This window comes from Mus caroli, chromosome 15, assembly GCF_900094665.2.
Source record: "Mus caroli chromosome 15, CAROLI_EIJ_v1.1, whole genome shotgun sequence".
Lineage (NCBI taxonomy): Eukaryota > Metazoa > Chordata > Mammalia > Rodentia > Muridae > Mus > Mus caroli.
The window spans coordinates 95,668,217-95,679,970 of record NC_034584.1 but is presented as its reverse complement, the minus strand read 5'-3'; positions in this window follow the sequence as shown (position 1 = coordinate 95,679,970).

Here is an 11,754-nt window from a genome sequence, read left to right as displayed (position 1 = left end):
CCGCTCCTTGTTGATTTATTGGTGCGGGCCAGCCCTCATCTTGCGGTGTACCTCAGGATGTTTCAACCACCTCTTTATACATGCCTTCTTAAGAAACGCTGCAGACTGGCCACCCTGGCACAGAGTGTTCCTTTCTTTGGAATTCTGATATATTCCCCCAACTTGGCATGACTTGGACACCCCCTTTTGCAAATTTTCATGCTGTGAGTTTTGAGGTCACTCAAGCTGTGTGTTCAGCTGGAAGAAATATCTTTGTCAGATGTGTTTCTGCCTGGACTGATAATGTGAGTTTAGAAAGTGTTCTGAAGCAATGTGAAGAATAAGGACCCTATTGACATCGCCTGTGTCTAATCCACTCAGGTGAAGAAGGGTAACTCATGCTTAGGGTGTGGAGATCCGTGAATGCTTTTTGGGTATCCTGCATCTCAGTCAACTCTTAGGTAAAATGGATAAGAGAGTATTTGCTCTAGACACCAAGAGAATAAAACGTAACTGTGGCTGTTAGATAGAAATGGTTAGTGATATTAAAAGGGAACTTGGTGTCCTGTTTTATAAAAAGATAATGGAGAGAAGGAGTATGATTGATGGAGGTGCAGTCATGTGTGGGGGAAGGGGGTTCCTCTGCGGGCCCATGATGAGGCATCCCTTATCACTGAGGGACCAGTCACATGACAGTATAGTATAGAATAGAGTTTATTCAGGGCATGGGGAGGGGAGTTGAGAGGGTAGTAGGGACAGAGAAAGGAAAGAGAGAGAGGGAGAGAGAAGAAGAAGAAGAAGAAGAAGAAGAAGAAGAAGAAGAAGAAGAAGAAGAAGAAGAAGAAGAAGAAGAAGCACAAGAAGAGGAAGAGGAAGAGGAAGAGGAAAAGAAGAAGAAGAAGAAGAAGCACAAGAAGAGGAAGAGGAAGAGGAAGAGGAAAAGAAGAAGAAGAAGAAGAAGAGGAAGAGGAAGAGGAAGAAGAAGAAGAAGAAAAGAGAAGAGAGGAGAGGATAAGTATAGGGTCCAGGTCATGAGCACATGGAGGAGGTGGGGCAAAAGGACAGAGAGGAAGCAAGAAGTCAAGAGAGCAAGAGAGAGAGAGAGGAGGGGCAAACAGCCTCCTTTATAGTGAGTCAAATACACCTGGCTGCTGCCAGGTTAACTGTGGGGTGAAACCTAGACAAAAAGCTAACACTGGGCAGCTGGATTAGTAAGGAGGGCTTTCTACACACACACACACACACACACACACACACACACACACACACACACACACACACACACAGAGTTTGGAAGACATTAATTTGGATGTCCAGCATCCACATAAAAGGCAGGGGCAGCAACAAGGCTCTGTAACACCAGCACTGGGGGTGGGGTGGGGCAGGGGTATGGAGAAAGGAGGGGACTCGCTGGCCGGTCACCTTGCCAAACCGATGAGCTCTAGATTCAGTGAGAGACTCTGTTTCAAAACATAAGGTGGAATATGACTGAAGACAGCGTTGAGCTCTGGCTTCCGTAAGTACGCATACACACACGCATCTGCACACACACACACACATGCATATACACACGTACCAACACGAACTCATTCATATGCACAAGACATACAGTCTGAGCAGGGGAATGGGACAGAAGTAGAAGGCAGCAGTTTCTCGGGGCCCGGGGCAGCACTGCAGAGCGATGGATCCATTTCACCAGTGTGGACCAAGTTGAACCTGCTCCTGACAACTGATTTGTGTGATTACACATATAAGGAGTGGGTGCTGCTGGGCTTGTGTTAGCTTGTGAAGTATCCTATATTTTCACTGTCTGAACTACCAGATCAACTCTATCTTGTTATCAATACCTAAATTCGTCACGAAAGGTACCTTGGTGCTTGTGGATTTAGAATAATGGAGGTTGAGTGGCTTTGAGGGGATGGTATACTGGCTACATAAAAAGAGCTGACCTCTGTGGGATGATGGCTATAACACCACTTTTCAAGGACACCACATGTTCCTGCACTTTAGCTTGCATGCTCTAGATTCTGTTTTAGGGTTACGTTGTAGCATGGTGGTGGAGTGTGTGTGTGTGTGTGTGTTCATGTGGTATGTGTGTGTATGTGTGTGTTCATGGGTGTGTGTGTGTGTGTGTGTTCATGGGTGTGTGTGTGTATGTGTGTGTTCATGGGTGTGTGTGTGTATGTGTGTGTTCATGGGTGTGTGTGTATGTGGTGTATATGTGTGTGTATGTGGTATATATATGTGTGTGTTCATGTGATATGAATATATGTGGTGTTTATGTATGTGTTCATGTGATATGTGTGTGGTGTGTGTATGTGTGTGTTCATGTGATATGTGTGTGTGTGGTATGTTTCTGTATGTGTATGTTCATGTGGTATGTGTGTGTATGTGTGTGCATGTGTTCATGTGGGGAGATGTAGAGGCCAGAAGTGGACATTGGTGACTCCCTTGATCAATTACTCTCTACTTTAGTTTTTGAGACAGGCTTTCTTACTGAGACTGAAGCTCATTGCTTTGGCTGGACTGTCTGGCCAATGAACTCCAGGGATCTGTTTGTCTCTGTTCCCCCCAGTGCTGAGGTCACAGGCATGCACTGCTGTGCCTGGCCTTTAGGTGCATACTGGAGACCCAAAGGGAAGTCTGTATGCACCGAGATCTCATCTCCCCAGCCCCCAGGTTACATGATTTTTATCGTATTTCAGTGTGCTTTCTATTTGAAATTTGTGCCTGGATTCAAGACCGCTCAAATAAAGTTTTCCCGTACAAATAGTATAATTCAGAGGGCAAACCAAGCACTGGGGACTCTCCTGGATGAAACATGATTTTTGCTTCCAGAAATATCAGAAACGTGGTTGGTAGGGAGTATAAAAACATATCAGTACCATTCCCATGACCCAAGCAATGATGGAAACACACAGGGCACAGAAAATGGTGTAGAGATATAAGTGTGATTAAAGGCGATGTTTGGCAGGGGTTTAAGGGGCACATGTGAGTTTTTGGAAAAGAGAAGACTATTCAAAGCAGAGCTCTGGGAACAGAGAATAATCTGTGCAAAGGGAAGGAAGAATAAAATTACTTAAAGCATAAACTCAGTGTCAATTGAACTTGAAGAGATTCCTACCCAATGAAAATGGACTGTGTGGCAGCCCCAGCTCGGAGTGTAGATGTGGGCTGTGCGGGCAGCCGAATGAGCTCGTACTTTGTCTGTGTAGGCTTCCTAAGGAACTTTGACTGTCAATGTACCCAGTTCTCAGATGGAGTTTGGGGCTTATTACAGGGGATACTGGGCCAGTGGAAGAGAGGGGATTACATTGCTGCCACCAGAACAGGAAATGGAGTGGGTAACAGCCTCGTGCCTGAGTTCCCCCAAAACATGGATCTGCCTGAGGGAGGCCTGTTTGTGGATAGAATCAGTTGTCATATGTGAGGAGGAGCCATCAGAAGAATAGGAGAGTAATGTGGTCAGATCGGGGTTTTAGAAGGATCACCAAAGGCAGAATTTTTCATAGGCTGCGTCATAAGAGACATTTCTGTTTTTGTGGCATAAATGGTGTTAGTTCTGAGCACTGGGAGACACTCCCGGGAATTTAAAGATTGCTAAGCTCTGTGCAAGCCTGTCTGTCCTGCAGTTGGTTTTTGAGTACTGGTTAGGCCTGGGCACAAATACAAACAGACACTGTCCTTGGCACCCAGGGAGCTCACTCTGGTGGGCACAAGCTTCAGGTGTCACACTGTGACACTTTCTCTGGGAGGGAGAGATTGGAGCACTATACCTAAAATTCTTTGCTCACAAGGATGTTGGGAAGATGATTTCAAAGCCCACCATGTCCCGTGGTGTGTACCCTCTGTAAGCAGAGCCTCACCTGCCAGTCTCAGGAATGAGTGAGTCAGGGCAGAACATGTCTCATCCGATCTGTACTTTTGTAGCTTTACGACCTCTCACTTGTGAAGCTGCAACACAAGATAGGCTTTTCCTATATTCCCTATTTCATGGAAAACTCAAAGAAGACCTTAAAACCCGTGTTAGCCACATGGGTCTGTTTACTTTGTGAAAACTCACCAAGCACACTGGAATTTCACGATTTGTATGTTTTGAGTAAGAGAAGATTACTGAAGTTTATTTTAAATTGACAATTAAAGGAGAGGAACCAAATGGCACAAGAATCATTGACTTGCATCTGAATTTAATTCGAGCATCAAGAGAGGTGTGCAGTAGGACTGTCTAGTGGCCTGTGGACCACCCATTTCCTCTTAAAAAAAAAAAGAAAATGATCACTTAGGGAGGACTGGACAGGCCCTTCCTGGAGAGAGAGAATTGCAAGAACAGAGACAGAAAGTTCATAGGGAAGACAGTAAGTTCAAGTCCTTAAAGATGACAAAGCCACCCAAAACGAGGCTATACATTTCATAGACAATAAGCCATCAGATCTTAGGAGGTGGGTAGAAGCCCAGATGTAGGCAGGGCAGGGTGAGAGGGTGAGACCCAGAGAGCTGAGGAAGCTGGCTTCTGTGTACACGACCTGGGTCACACCAGCCGGTACAGGCAGAAGCTGGGGAGGTGAGGTAAGAGACAGGTTGGTCAGCAGCTACTTCTGCTCTGGCTCTCTTCCTACCAGGGTTATGGATGTAAACTTGAGTCACCCATGTTGGGAAGACAGAGTGAATTCTCAGATGACTTAGAGCGAAGGGGTAATTTGGGGGGAGGGGGCACAGAGAACTTCCAAAGGAGACACTTGTTTGAGCAGGTTCCTTCGAGAATGTTAGAGTAAGGATTCTTGAAGGGCTATCCAGTAAAAATCTGGAGGTCTCCAGCGAGACTCCAACATGTCATCTCCTGGTGGCCTGATGCAGATGTAATACTTTCTGTTTATCTAAGTAGTCACAGCTAGAAGGAGGGGACTCTGTGAATACAGTCCTGTGGTATTCTCCTTCTCCCTGTCCCTGGCAGCCACTGTCCTGAGTGTCTTCAATATCCTTCCAAATGTATTTCTGTACATCGATAGAGAGGGCATGCAGCCGGTGGCTCTCCTTTCTCAGGCTTTCTACAGCTCTGGACATCTCTCTCAAGCCTACTTGATTGTCTCCATCTCACTGGGATTTGAGGGCTTGCCACACAGCTAATAAGTGTTTTGGAACCTGGCTGTGGCTTTTGCCCATAGGCAATAAAAGCACAGAGTGGTTTTGCATTTTGTGTGAACTTTCACTGTATCTGTAGACATCTCCTTCCTCAGCCTAGACCCAAGTGTCTCCCACAGCATCATGTTTCTGGAAAGACAGAATCCCTTCCTTAGTCTGTTGACTGAAGAAGCCACAGGGATATCTCTGGGCCATTCTTTATCCCTTGAAGGGTCACTCTGTTCTAGCTCTTGACCAGTTCCTCTGTCTGGAGTCTTCCCACCCTATAGTGATATGGCTTTTATACAGACATCTTCTCTAGCTCCAGAGACAAATGGGTTTCTCGCTCCCCCATTCCCTCCGATACCAGTTGCCCTCCCTCCCACTACTCAGCCAACCCAAGACAACCTGGAGTCCCTGGGAAACTCAGCAGTTCTGACAGCTCTTCCCATACCTGTCACCTCTCACATCCTAACATGGCTGAGCTCACTCCACCACCCAACTCCCTCCTGTGGGCGTTCACTGACCCAGGGCTGTTTGCTAGCACTTAGGGAGGAAGAAAGCCAAAAGATGATCTGGAATTGGAGACTGTGATACTCTTGGAGTCCTAGGAACTAAAATCCTCCAGAAGATTCCATTAGGATAAAGATGGCGAGGTCCCATACATATACCCACATAAACCTGTCTGTCTATGTATGTACATACGTACATATGTACGTATGTACGTATCTATCTATCTATCTATCTATCTATCTATCTATCTATCTATCTATCTATCTATCTACTATCTATCTATCACCATGAGGGTTGGGAACACATATCTCAGTAGTAGAGTTTTGTTTAACATGCATCCCAGCCCTGGGAATGTTTCAATTCCCAGCCCTGTGAAGAAACATTAAAAAAACAACAATAACAAGAAAACAAAAACCCCAATCAACCAACTGCAACCACCACCACCAACAACAAAAAGGTATAAATCATAGCTTTATGGATATTGACAAAAGTTTCTTTGGAAAAATAACATTAGTATTGTCATTATTGTTACTTGAGACAGGGTTTAGCCTAGGCTAGCTTGGAACTTGCTATATAGTCCAGGCTTGCCTTGGACTGGTGGCAATCCTCCTACTTCAGGTTCCCAAGCACGGACATTACAGACAAAAGCCACCAAGTCTGAGTAAGTTATTTCCTTGCGTCAGGATTCTGAAAATATCAGTCTCATTGCTTCCTGCCTTAGAATGAAAGTGAGACCCTGCACTGTGGGGAGGAGATAAGCACAGATGTATCATGGTTACACCATGTAACCATAACCCTAACTCTAACCATAACCACAGCTGTAGTTACAGATGTGTAAAAGGAGACACAGAAGGGAAGGTTGGTCATATGATCACACTTATATTTTAAACATAATGTTTTTTATTATTTCACTGACAGTTTTATACATTTCATACAATTTAAACATATTCACCTCTCATACAGATCCAGCCCTACTCCTACCCCTCCCAGCTATGCCATGGGGGTCACCCTCTAAGGGGGGATGGCTGACCGCACAGGGCCACCCCTTGGAAGAAAACAGATTCTTCCCCATCAGCTATCAACTGTGAATGTCTTCTAGCTAGCGGTGGGGGCTTGTGAGTCCTTTCAGACTCTGTATATTTTGTTACGTAGACTCTTAGGCAAAGTTGCTCTGGAATGCAGAATTAAGCAGTGTTGTGCTCAAATGTGGAATCACTATTTGGTTAGCAGCAAATGTGGGCTGTCTGTTGGAAATATTGACATTCTGAATAGTTTCATCACTGATGATACACGTTTACCAAGAAGTAAAAGACAAAACCAAAACATAAACCAAAACCAAAACAACCCCCCCTAAACCTCCAGTAAGTCCCCTGATGAAAAGAAAATGAGTTCTTCTTTTTAGGCAGCAGCTATCTTCTGCAACAACATAGTATACTGGAAAGGGCCAAAAGTACTTTTTATTTGTGTATGACACGAATTCTGGAAGTCCCAGTTCACTAGATACCAGCAACACTGTCATGTCAGTGTCAAGAGAAAACCATACCCAGAGGTTTCTGAAACATTCCTAGGACAGCAATCATCCTGAGTGTGTGTGTGTGTGTGTGTGTGTGTGTGTGTGTGTGTGTGTGTGAGAGAGAGAGAGAGAGAGAGAGNGTGTGTGTGTGTGTGTGTGTGTGTGTGTGTGTGTGTGTGTGTGAGAGAGAGAGAGAGAGAGAGAGAGAGAGAGAGAGAGAGAGAGAGAGCAGGGACATCAGTAGAGCATTCTGGGGTTAACTTAAAGTACACACTTTCAACTATATGACCTCTTTCCCCATCTCAGCTGTAGAAAAGCTGTAGCCCCACCTGAAGAATATTAGATGTATTCCCAAGTGTGTAACTCTCTTTGTTACTTTGTTTTATTCTCCACTTATTTTCTTAAAAGAAAGTGAATGATTAAAAACAGAACTCAAGGAGCACTCTGCGTACAGATTAAGATAAGAAACCGAACCAAACCAAACCAAACCTAGTCAAACATGTGAAGAGAGCTGTCACTACAGAAGGGAAGTCAGAGGCTATGCTGTCATGGAAACCAATAGGTGAGCACTTTGGAAGAAGCAGCCTGGAAGAGAAGCCAGTGGGGATAAGGACTCAGGGTGAGAAGAGCCAGAGCAGGGTCCCAGCAGATGGGAGTTGATCACAGGCTTCTTCCCCCAAGAAGAAGATGCTGCCTATGGGCAGCTTCAGTGGGAAGCCGAAAGCTGCAATGGTCTGTAAGATGGCTCCTTAAAGGAAAAGTTGGCTGGATCTCAGTGCCAGATAGAAAGGAGAGGAAAGATGCCCACAAGACATTTGGGTGGTGCCGGGAATTTTTAGTTCTTTGTTGAAAGGATGGGTACCCATGATGCCTTGCGCCACTCTGTGTCACTGTTCTCACTCCTCCCACTTCTGCTGGAGGACACCTGACACTCCCTGCCAATCCATAGTCAGAAAAAAAAATGGCGCCTGATGTCTTAGTCAACTTGTGACCTTCTTCACAGGTTCAGGTGAAGGGTGTTCCCACCCTTCCCACAGGCCCACACCCAGTTTCCAATCTGTCAATATAGGCCCTGCTCGCTCTGTCTAGGCAGTGTGGAGTGTCCTCTGCTGGTACAGAGGTGTCTTTACACATAGACACTGCTGCCTGGACTAAGCTGCACAAGGCAGAGGCTTCTGGGACAAGGAGGGAAGATGCTGTAGTTGTAACAGTTCAGGAAGATTCTTGGCAGTGATTGTGAGATGCTGTAGCCGAGCTCATTCCTTACTCTCTTCCCACATCCTTCAGATTCCCTCTCTTGTTCCTGTTCCAAATAGTCTCAGGTTCCTAGACTGAACTTATAGAATGTTTTGACCAGTTATTTTAAAAATGCGAAGGCCATGGTTTTGGCTTGGGCTATCTCATAGGCTACCTAGAAAACATTTTTTCGCGTGTTCAGTTAAAAAAAAATTAGGGTCTGTAGAGACTGCTCAGAGGTTAAAAGCACTGGTGGCTCTTGCAGAGGACCTGAGTTCAGTTCCCAGAATTCCTGTGGAAGCTCGCAACCATCTGTAACTATAGTTCCAGGGGATCCAGTGTCCTCTTCTGACCCCCATGGACACCAGAGGTGAGTGTGGTACGCATACATATGTACAAGCAAATTGCTTATGCACATTAAGATGAAAATATGGAACTCCTTTAAGAAGGAGTTCAGTCTTTGGTATGGGTTGCTTGGTTAATGCTATGTACCCAGAGTGGCTTAAAAGCTTGCAGACGGAGACTGTAAAGAAGCCGACAGCTGGGGGCTGTGCCTGCTGCTGGTTCCTCCACTGTCACACTCTTCTGTTGCTGTAGAAATGCTCTTGCCATCTTAGCAGGACATTTACAGGACAGGGATGGAGATGATCCATCTGAGGTTGTTAGGGCCTATTGTCTACCCCCAATCTAAAAACTTCACAAACAACGTAATGATAGCACCATGAAGGAAGACAGAAGGGAAGGAAAAGCCGCCTCTAAAAACAGTAATTGTTTCTAGTTTGTTCTTGATAGCTGTGGCTGTAACTGCAGACTATGTACAACTATTAGGAGGTTTAAAATAGGTATTTTCAGCCAGGTCAATGCCAGCCGCTCTAGAGACAGAGGCAGGAGAATCGCAGTTCCGAGCTAGCCCAGGGAACTTAGAGAAACGGTAAGTGGAAAGCTGGGCTTGGTGAAGCTTTTGCTGGATGTGTGAAGTTCTATTCTATTCCTAGTACCTTAAAAAAATAACATTTTGGGGACTATAGAGATAACTCAATGGTTAAGATCACTGGTTGCTCTCATAGAGGATTCAGGTTCTGTTCCCCAGCACCCACATGGTGACTTCCAGTCATTTGTATCTCCGGCTGTAGGGGACCCAGTGCCCTCTTCTGGGCCTTGTAGACACCAGTGATGTAAGTGATATGGTGTGTAACACATAGGCAAAACACTCATAAACATAAAGTAAAATAAAATAGGTGTGAAGAATTTAAAAATGACCTTTTATTCAAGGCCCAGACAAATGCCATGACTCCTGTGAGGCCCTGAGATAAGAGAGTGTTCCTTCCTGTCTCACTTTAACCTGCCCACATCTCAGTGTTTGAGATGTCACCTGAGTGATTTAGGAGGCCCTAGGTGGGTGGCAGGGTCATGCCTTATTTATTTCTGATTCTTTTAAAATGGGTTTAAAATCACTAAAAAAGCAGCACACGGTGTCTTTACTTTTCAAACCGTATCCGGGACAGAGTTGTGTCCTAATGAAATATACTCGTAGTCAGAAACAAGGCCACTGCTTTACTGCTATGCAGCTCCTGCCAGGACAGCGCTTCCTGTGCGGGGCTGGGCTTGGGGTGTGTCGGGGAAGGGAGGGCCTGGCCGGAGAAGCAATGATGTCTGCCTTTCATGGGGTTGGAGAGGTCCCTAGGGTCATTCCTGGAGACCCAGCGAGAAGAGGAGACTAGCTATCTCTTTAGAAAGACCCGAGTGAGCTAATATTTCCTGAAATTGGGGGTCAGCACAGGGGTTTGGGAGTGTGTAGTGAGCTATGCAATCATTCACTAGTGGGGGATTTGTTGTGGACAAAGTGAGTGCTTCGCTGTGGCAAAGGGAAAGGTGTTTGTGTTAGTGTTGTGTGACAGACTTTGAAGAGATGCTACACACACACATACGCACGCACACACACTTACACTCACACATACATACACTCACACACACACATTCTCATGCACACTCACATGCAATCACATTCTCTTCACAGACACTGACACACACACTCATACACACTGACACACACACAGTCACATACATAAACTCTCACACTTGCACACATATTCAAATATACACTCATAATACACTCTCATACTTACTCATACATACACACTCAAACACACACACACTCAAACACATACAGTCAAGTACACATTCATACACATACAGTCACAAAATCACAAACTCTTACATATGCTCGAGCGCGCGTGCGCGCGCACACACACACACACACACACACACACACACACACTGAGCCCTGGAGCTCTTTGGGAGTTAGTAACAAGAATATAAATGAACAATTACTCACATGGAGCCAGAACGGATAATTAAACAGCAGAATGGCCACTCAAACACAGCTCATCACCCCTGAGACCTGCAACCCTGAGCTCTCCACAAGCCACTCCACATCCTAAACATCTTTCAGCTTGGCTGACTGAGTCTCTCCCCCTTCTTGTTCACTCTGTTTTATTCAGTTGGTAGAGGCCCTCAAGAATTCCAGACTCCAGTGACCCGGAATACCTGACTGACTTACCTCCTGTTTACCACACGAGACTTTAGAGACTCCCCTCTTCACTGGGGCCAGTGCTTCAGTTCAGAAGGAGTGTTGCCATTCTGAGGAACATGCCAGGTAACAGTTAGGTCAGGATGGCCTAGCCTCTGGCCATTTTCAGGGTGGCGTGAGGCCTTTCACCTTGACTTTTACTAGAAAGGTGAGCAAAAGGCCACTGTGGTTTGGCCTCAGTCATGGGTAGGTGCTTTCAGCTTTGCCTCTGGAATGAGTCTTTGGGGATGGTAATCTAGGAGTCACTGTTGCCCTTTTTCTGTGTGTGTGTGTGTGTGTGTGTGTGTGTGTGCACTAGAAGCCAACCTGGAATTGTTTCTCAAACACTGTCTGTCTTGTGCACTTGAGATAGGGTCTCTCTCTGGAGCCGTTGGCTCCCTGTGTAGGACAGGCTGGCCATTAAAGCCCACAGCACTACTCTTGGCTTTCTACCCGGGTGCTGGGCATTGGATTCAGGTCTTCACAGCGACACAACAGATACTTCACCAACTGAGCTGCCTCCCTGTCCTCGCCAGTCCTTTTAAAAGAGAGTTCCATCAAGTTCACCCAATACAGGAGATGAGCATTAGCCACACAGAACATCTAACTTTAGTTCAAGACACTCTGCCTCAGATGCTACCATCATGACAAATGCCCCTGCAGGTACACCAATCAGGTTCTCCTGAGACTCTCTGCCTCAGATACTCCTGTCATGACAGATGCCCCTGCAGGTACACCAATCAGGTTCTCCTGAGACTCTCTGTCTCAGATACTCCTGTCATGACAGATGCCCCTGCAAGTACACCAATCAGGTTCTCCTGAGACT